The sequence below is a fragment of the Paramisgurnus dabryanus genome, chromosome 11, assembly GCF_030506205.2.
Source record: "Paramisgurnus dabryanus chromosome 11, PD_genome_1.1, whole genome shotgun sequence".
NCBI classification, from domain to species: domain Eukaryota; kingdom Metazoa; phylum Chordata; class Actinopteri; order Cypriniformes; family Cobitidae; genus Paramisgurnus; species Paramisgurnus dabryanus.
Window position 1 is genome coordinate 30,890,423 of NC_133347.1, and position 9,384 is coordinate 30,899,806.

At 35.6% G+C, this 9,384-nt stretch overlaps 1 long non-coding RNA gene across 1 annotated transcript; it reads right to left on the bottom strand.

Annotated features, from left to right (window-relative positions):
• Positions 1-226: 226 nt before the first annotated feature.
• LOC135730135 (uncharacterized) lies at positions 227-987 on the bottom strand. The gene is made up of 3 exons (XR_010525894.1): positions 945-987; positions 623-719; positions 227-539 (listed from the first exon to the last, which is right to left on the bottom strand). It is a non-coding gene; the product is annotated as an uncharacterized lncRNA (long non-coding RNA).
• Positions 988-9,384: the final 8,397 nt, after the last annotated feature.

Genomic DNA, 9,384 nt, shown 5'->3' on the forward strand with positions numbered 1-9,384 from the left:
ATTTTAAAGTGTTAGATGCCTGTGATGTCATAACCATCAGTTTTTCAGATTGGGTCGTTTTCTGACTGACATTTCTAAAAGAGGAATTTCTATGAGACTGAGATGTTTAGCATGTCTAGCACTTTTTGTATGTTTGTGAATGTGGGTAGACTACCATTATTCAACAAAGACAAGGTAAAATTGGTTTTCCATTCTCTGTCCCCTTTAAGGTCACAAGCCTCTTCCAGCCACCTGGTGTTGGCATTGTCCTTCTCAGTCTGGCAAAAGTTATGCAGTGCACAACAGGTGGCTATCACAGTTGGTGTAAATGTGAAGTGAAAATCACTTCTTTTTAGCAGCACCCTCCACCGTGACTTCAAAATCCCGAATGTGTTCTCAACTCCCACCCGTACTGAGCTCAAGTAGGCATTAAAAGATTCTTGTTCAGGGGTCAAATGTGCGGAATTGATGTATCCTTTTAAGAGCCAGTCGAGGAGAGGGTATGCAGGGTCTCCAACTATTAAAAGTCTAGTATCTTGTCCCTCGATGTTCTTCACACCCTAAAAATGATTAAAGTAAAATGAATAAGAATTAAATTATTTAACGTGTTCTCTTTAAAAAGTAAAGCGGTCACAAGCCTCACCTTTGGCAGCAGGTGAGATCTTTGAAAGAGGTCAGACTGGCGTAGAACATTGGCATCATGAGCACTACCGGGCATTTTACAGCTGATGCTCCAAACGCTGTATGGACAAAGTTTATTATTTTTAGATGTTTGAAAAAAATCCTGTTTTAGTTTTCATAAAGTTTATTACTTGTATATAGTTTATTAACTTCATAAATGCAGTTTTTAAAACAAGTATGATATACTCTTTAATTATTTATTAAGAGGCTACATTTTAATAGTTTTTTAATAATTTTGAGTAAATACATTTAAAATAAATCATACAAAATATTGATTGACTTACCATAATTTGTGATCAACAACAGCTTGCAAAACGTAAGATGGCCAAGCCTTTGCGGTTAACAAAATCTTTGTACCCATCTGAAGAAGGAAGAATTGGAATGTGTGTGCCGTCAATAAGTCCCATTATTTGAGGAATGTTATGCAATTCTTCAAACCGCCTGGCGATCCCCAATGCTTCCTCCTCATTTGAAACTCGGATCAGCTGTTTTATCGGTCCTCTCACCATGCCCTTACAGAACATATACACATTTCTTAACGGTACTTTTGTGGACGCCAAATTGATTGGAGATTACCCGGTATTCTGCACAGCTGCCAAGTTTATACAGAACGATCGCGACTCGCATTGTAAGTGGTACTGGTGCCCTAACTATGACATTATCAGGTGCCATGTACCCTTCCACCATTGAGCACAGTGTCATAAATGACTGTCGTGTCATCCTAAAATTCTCCTTCCACTCCTCGTCTGTGAAGTGGTGCAAGACGACGTTGTCCCACCAGTCCTGGCTACGGACCCTCATCCACAGACGCCTTGTTCTGGGCTCGGGAAGAGGCATTGTAATTGCGTGGCAAATAAACGCAGCACAGCACAAATTATGCGCTCGTCGTCTCCTAATAAGCAGCTGTAATAAGTAAATATTAAGTCTGCTTTTAAAAACGATGAAAAGAAAAACGGACAAGAGAATGGCTGATAGTTTATCCATGGTGAAACGGCGGGAAACTGGTATTCGTGCACTTTGCGCATGTCAAAAGATAAAATCCGATCTGTCATGTAAACGCGCATATCCACCCGATTAGATTATTCAGCGTTCATGTAAACAGTGCGTTCGGATTTTTCAATCTGATTGATTTTAATCTGATTGAAAGAAAAAGTGTCCATGTAAACGTAGCTAATGATGCCACTTCCCCAGAGCCAGCCAAATGGCCAAAAGGTTGCAGTCTCCCACATCAAAATTATGTTCCATAAGTGAAAGCTGGTGGAAGAATGCACACAGATGGACCTTATTATTATGGTACGCCCAGTAGTTGATAAAAGTTGATGGTGCTTTTCTGGGATCTCATAGTCTGGTATGTACCTCTGAAGAGTGGAGACCTGCCTGGAATCCTTATTTACCTGTGAGAAATGTTCAATTTGTGCTGTCATTTCTTTATTTACCTCAGTTTGAGCCCTTCAATAGTTGTGATATTAAATGCTCTGAGGTGTTAATTGGAGGCTACTGCCCAACTTATATGGTCAGACCAATTGACCTATGGCTAAGCCTTGCCCCCTCCAATCACTTGGACAAACAATCAACATTCGGTGACAGGCAGCTGTCACAGTAGGAGACATTTCACAGGAGGCAATTGATGATTTTTGGAGACAGAAAGACTACACTGTGAAAAAATTTTTCTTTCTTACTTAGTATTTTTGTCTTGTTTTCAGTAGAAATATCAAAAATTCTTAAATCAAGATATATTTTCTTGATGACCCAAAAAAATAAGTCTAGTTTTTAGACAACACATATCAAATTTAAGCAAATTTGTGCTTAAAACAAGCAAAAAAATCTGCCAATGGAATAAGACATTTTTGTTAAATTTTTCTTGTATTAAGTTAATTCAAGATAAAAAATTCTTATTTCATTAGCAGATTTTTTTTGCTTGTTTTAAGCACAAATTCACTTAAATTTGATATGTTTTGTCTAAAAACTAGACTTATTTTCTTAGGTCATTTGCTCATCAAGAAAATACATCTTGATTTAAAGGCGCTCTAAGCGAATCTGTGTGACGTTACTTTTTATTGATGTTTGAACTGTTTTCAAACAAACGGATCGTAGCTAACTCCTCCCCCTCTCCCTCCCTTCTGTGCTTTCATGAACGCGCCTATGGTCTAAAACGTGTGAATTCGCTTGGAGCACCTTTAAGAATTTTTTAGGAGAGTCATTTTTTGGAGTGTACATCCTGTGAGTTTGGTGGTTCTTCAAGAGCAGCTCGAATTTTTTTACCAGGTACGTAGCATTCCTTCTGACTTTGTTGGAATGTGTGATCTATTAGTGTTTTCCCAACAATTTTAAGCAAGGCATGTTAGATTTCTTTAGAAATCAAATTTGAATTCTTTTAGAAACCAACAACTGTATCTGTCAACACTAAATAATCCCATGAATGAGAAAGGCAATTCTAATTTACTTTTCTTTGTTTGTATGCCAGCATCCAATATCGGTAGGTCACAGAGAGCAAGAGTGTTTTCCCAAATATCAACAAGATTGTAAATGTGACATAGATTTTTTATAAGAGTTTAATAAACAAAATGTTCATAAAGACATTATCTGAATTCCACAATATAAATGTATGGTACCAGTAGTAAAAGTAGCGTTTTTGAATATTCCAATTTTATCCAGTTAATTGCTTAATTCCTGAAACAAATCAGTCAATCAAGGAGTTGGTTAAATGAATAACTCAATGACTGACTTGTTAAAATTTTGCAGACACTTACTGGCAGTTTAAGTTTCATAATTAAAGTATATTTCCATTCAAAATATTTCACATTTCAAGTAAAAAGTAATTTACACATTAATTGCAATATTTATGCAATTGTAATTGGAGGATACAGCAATTACAAAGGGGCACCATCTCTGCTTGAAACAGTCAAACGTTCACGTTTGTTTACGGCACCCATTTGCTCAGCAGCAGCCCTGCCTGCATCCCCTAACTTCAGCCTTGCTATGTTACATGTTACGCCCAAAACACATCCATTACTCATTACGAGTATAGTAACAACCATTTTAAACTGTGGGCCTGGTGCAATGCCCTTAGCTCTTTAAAATAGGGCCCCAAGAGTTTGTGATGGATTTAAAGGAACAATATGTAGGATTGTGGCCAAAACTGATATTGCAATCACAAAACTTGTGGCTAAAACTGGTACTGCAATCACACAACTGGTGGCCAATACACAAAATGACAACATAAACATCAGTTGAGGGCTGCAACTCCACTTTTTAAATGACAATATCCTAGCCAGACCGCTGTTGTGAGTGATATGAGTATTTGAAATAAAAATGATTTCTTAATGTCTAGTGACATATCAGAGCCATTTTATGATTAATTGATATACATTTCTGACATACTGTTCCTTTAAATGTTTAGCCAATGGCCTTTATGGGATGTTTAAAATTAAATTAGCTTTTAACTGGGCTTTGGGCCAACAAACACCCTGTCCTTGTTTAGGAACAACCATTCCAATGCTATGTTTAAAGGGGAGTCCCTTAGATGCCAAGTCTCTCTTGGCATTAATGATAAGATGTCTGTAAGGTACAAGATGTCACAATGACTCTAGTGATTCAAATGGAAATACTTTATCCGCCAGCTGGCTTTAGAATCATTGGGAACAATAGGTTACATTCACACTGCACCAAAAAATGACAACAACAAAATGACTTTATGTGTGGCTGTGTGCCTTTAAAGACGACAATGGAATTTATTAACACTTAATATAAACTGAAATAAAGTATGAGGCATTATTATTCCCTTAAATTAGCAGAAATCGAATAGGGTGATGTTGTGAAACACTTGTGGGTGATTCTCGCAAAATTAGACATATGAGGTATCATGAAACATTTTGATAAAAAAGTAAATGCAAAGTAAAAGTATCAAAATAAGAAACATATGGTTACAAACATCTCTTCATGTACTATGTACTAAACGGCACATCTTTTGTTGTCGTTTTATTTATTGGTTTCTCAATTTTTGTTCTGTTTTTTAAAACATTTTCGCTTGGGTTTAGGGTTAGATTTCAGATTTTCTTAAGGAGGCTATTATAGGTTTCTCCATGTTTTTGTATTTAGCCATGGTCGCTTGGAGTTGGGGTTAGAATTGTGGTTTGGATGTCATTTTTATATAACAAAAAGTAGTTCTAACCCTAAACCCAAGCAAAAATGGTAAAAATAGCAAAAAATTAAGGAACCAATAAATAAAACGACAAAAAAGATGCGCCGTTTAAGTGAATGGGAAGGACTGGCGTATCATATGCACACCAAATTGGAATTTGGAAAATTGGAAAATGAAAATTTTCATTACCGCAATGTGTCCATGACTGGATTTGGGTTATTTGACATGAAATATTTATAATTAAAAAATCTAAAAAATAAAAAGCTTCAGTGCATGTTATACTATAAACATTTACAGAAAAGAAACATGTTGTATTTGGTGATCATTGGTAAATGTAGAGACAATAATAAGGAAAATAAATGTGTCCAAAAAAAATTCTCATCCTCTTCAACAATTTTCAATCTTTGTTTAAGCCCTCAAGAAACTAACATTTTCAAAAAAAAAAAAAAAAACTTATTGGAAGGGACATAATGGACTGTGACACTCAAGATGGCTACCACGTAAGCAGTTCTGATTTTTTATCTCCAGATAAAAATTTACATTATGTTTGTCATAGTACCTAGACAACCTTTTAGTTCTCATTACCGAAACATGAGTTTGTAAATGCATATATTTAATGTAATATCATGTTGCGGTAATGATGATTTTTTTATAAAGATAATCTAAAAAATGTAAATTATTTTATAGTCAATATGTTCAAAATCCTCTAAAAAATAATGGTTATAGTAAGTAAAAAAATTGGCTTCAAGTTTTTTTATTCTAATGCTGGACACAGATTTTGTGAAAATGGACACTGGATTTTGTAAGAGTCACCCTTGTATGTTTGCTCCAGAAATCTACTGTACATTTGCTCCATCCACACACATCAATTTACTATGAAGTTGACAAGGATGCTTACCTCATCGTCATGGCAATGGTCCATGATCACATCTGATTAAAGCTGGGGACACCTAACCACTTGCTGAAACATTGTAAGATTGGACTTAGCAAACATAAAGAGTGTTTCTTGCAAAAATTATGTTAATCTGTGATTGACCATGCCAAGTCTTTTGTTTACAGTCATTACGATCAAATTACATTCATAATCGGTGCGAACATCATTAGGTGTGTCCCCAGCTTTAGTCTGCGTTTGTCAGACTGGTTGAACATTTCACTTTCACTTTTGAATGCAAAAGCGACATACACTGACAAGACAAAATCCAACAAACGTGAAGAGAACCACACTGAAATCCTTATGTCATTCATGTGTCATAATGCTGTCACCCACAGTCATTAAAATGGCCAATCTTTTAGTTAAATTGAATGTATTTGAACATAAATAGTAATACATTAACTTGTAATGGTCTAGATTTCTAATAATTAATCCTTTGTTTTCACTGTGCATATTTATTATCGGTGTGCCAAGATTTTTGCTTTGGGTTGGTGGTTCCTATAGATGAAGGATCTGTTGATGCCCCCGTCTCCTTGGAAAAGTCTGAGTTAGAGATGCCAGGGACCCATTGGATCCTCAGGGTAATGGATCAGGGTATATTGTGTTCCTAGTCTCTAAGTAACGGCGCTACCCATTGTGCCTATAAATCTCTATAGAGTAAGGTCTCAGAGAAGGTGCTGCTGATAATTAGCTATGGGTTTGAGACGGCCTCACCTTACCCCTCCCTCAGATGTTTTGGTAGTCCCTTGTCTCGCTGCCTTCCCTTTGTTCTCTTTATTTTTTAGAACAGGCCTTACATGTAGACATTTGCTTGACTCTTCAGCTTTAGACCAGAGGGATTTGGTCTCAGCGAGTGTTGTTGAGAGAACATCTAGTCAACAAAAACAAGTGCTGTGTTGGCTGCTTATGAGACAGTTCAGTTGTGTGTATGATGCAACGTACATGCTGAGACATGGCTGTCATTTCTTCACCTGGCTTGCTGAGACGGCAGAGCTTCTCTGATCTACTTCACAATGATTTCAACCAAGCCATGGTTTAGGGAAGATTATTTCATTTGTAAACCACTGAAAACAGGAGGAAAAGCTCATTTTCAGTTTACATTGCACTGACATAAAACTTTCTCACTTCATCCAAGTCAATTAGTGCATTTGAGGATGGGTGGCTATGGAAATTTACATATTGATTTATTACTGTATTTATTAAATGAACTCTTTATTCCAAACACATCTGACAATGCATAAAGTCTTAAGTGTTTTAATTAGTTATTTTTTATTCTTATAGTAAGCAGGTTTGGTACAATATTTCACATATGAATCTCCATTGAGATTAAAGCAATCAATGTGGACCCTGCATTTAAATAAATCATTAAATAAAAATATTATCCATTCAAATAGTTGACAATTATTAAAAAGCTGTTGATTGAATCCAGTAATGTATGATGCTCTTAAGAGTAGAAAAGAGCAAACATATACAGTACCATATTGTTTGTTTCCCTTTTAACAGTGAAGTTATTTTTTACAAATTAAACAAACTCAGAAGAGACTTTAACCTCAGTTTTATCTCTGAATCTGAGACCTGTATTTAGTTTCAAACCCTGTCAGTCAAGTATGTCATTCATTGTTCTAGTAAACTGTTGCATAACTCTACCCATATGATCAACACACATTATAAAGTGTGCATCCTAACTGAGAAGTGGACTTTACAGGGTACAGAGAGAGATACATTTACTCACTGGTCATTACATGAAGTTTAAACAGTGGGCCTTATTTATGAAACACAAACAGTACGATTTTGTGTGTAAATTGTTTGTAAAGTAGTTTTGACGTAAATTTTCGGATTCATGAAATGTTTTTTTTTTTGTTTTTTTACTCTGCTGGAAACTGCTGGAAAAACGCAGAGCTTGCACTGTCCTTTTTTACACAGCCGTCTAATCACAGTAGATGAGGGGCGAGACAAATACTACATTGACCAACCATCATACTTGTACAACTCAACAATGGTCAAGTTAATATTAATGGGTACTACATTTTTATATTCAGGAATATTCTTCAAAATAAAATACTAGTAACATGTTGTGGATATTCCAAATCACAGCAACAAATGCGTCTCCAGAATAACATGCAGTGCTTCCGAAGTGCTCTCAAGTGCCTCCATCCTGGTCGTTTTCAGCACCAGGTATTATTTCAGCTTGCTTAAAATGCTTTAATGGACACAGCTTAAATTATTAATTTATTTGTAGGCATGTAGCCTAATAGTCTCTTTTGAATTTATGCAATATAATGTAGCCAAACCAAAAAATTGAGTTCAGAGGATAACAGCATTAGATAGATACCTAATTTTGTGTAGCTGTTGTGTATAGGTGGGGATTATGCTAATTGTGAATGAGCGTGCATGTGCAGCCTGTTTACGAATAACTGTAGTCAATTTTATTATAAATCTGGAAGCGTCTGAAGCAGTCTGTATTTTGACATGACACGTGATGCACACATGACGTACCGAACACATATTTTGACATCAAAAGCCACACAAATGACGGTCTAAATTCATGTTTTGATCTCCAGTCTGATCCAGTCAATGGAACAAAAAGTGTAGTGTGACCGCCCCATTATATGCAGGAACATGCACTGTAAAAAATAAATAGTTGAGAAAACCTAATAAACTTAAAAAAACTTAAAGGCGCTCTACGTGAATCTGTGTGATGACACTTCTTGTTGACGTTCGAAGTGTTGTCAAACAAAATGGAGCGTAGCTAACTCCTCCCCCTCCCTTCAGTGCTTTCTGAAAAAGTCATGAACGTGCCCAACCCCCACTCCCAAATCCTTCTTTTCGTTTATTCGCTGAAACACTTTGTTATGTTTTGTGGTGGTAGGTTGTTTTTGATGCAGTTTGCGAAGCCTGGGCTGTCTACAGAGACCGCGTTTTTTACAGTGTGTTCAGAGGACAGGCAGCTAGCAGATAGTGAGGAGATGTTTAACTGTAAGCCCATACAGGTTGATTGAACTTAAAACATTTATGGAAACTCGTTGCCCTAAAAAAGTTGATTTTGCCTGGTTGAAATAACAATTAATTTTAAGTTTAATGTACTTAATGTTTTAATTTCTTCCAATATTCCTGCACTCTTAACCCAGTTTAGATGACATTACTAGAAATGTGTGAGGAAACCTGTTGCATATAACTTTAGTTTTTATCACTTTGTATTACTTTTGATGTTATAAATGGTATAATAACAAAAATTAATGACTGATTTTAAGTCAATCATTGAATAAATGTGATTCTCCACAGAAACACACAAAAATGTGTTTTAACATACATTGTAAGTACAGTGGAGAGAAATACAATAAAATGTTCTGAACAGTGTTCATGTACGGAAACACTGATCACCTGAACGGTGACTTCACAAAATTATTATTTACAACAAAACAACATCAATAATATAAGAGCTTGAACCTATATGACATTTTATTAACAAATATTTGAATAGAGAAAGTTCTTATCAGTTTTTAATTTGTGAAAAAGCAGAAAATAATCAAAATATTCAAGCGCAAAGGATTATGGGTATTCCTCACAACATGAACTAATAATTTTAAGTTAATTTTACTTGAATGTTTTAGTTTAATAGATTTTGTAAGGTTAACAGTTAAATCAACAAATC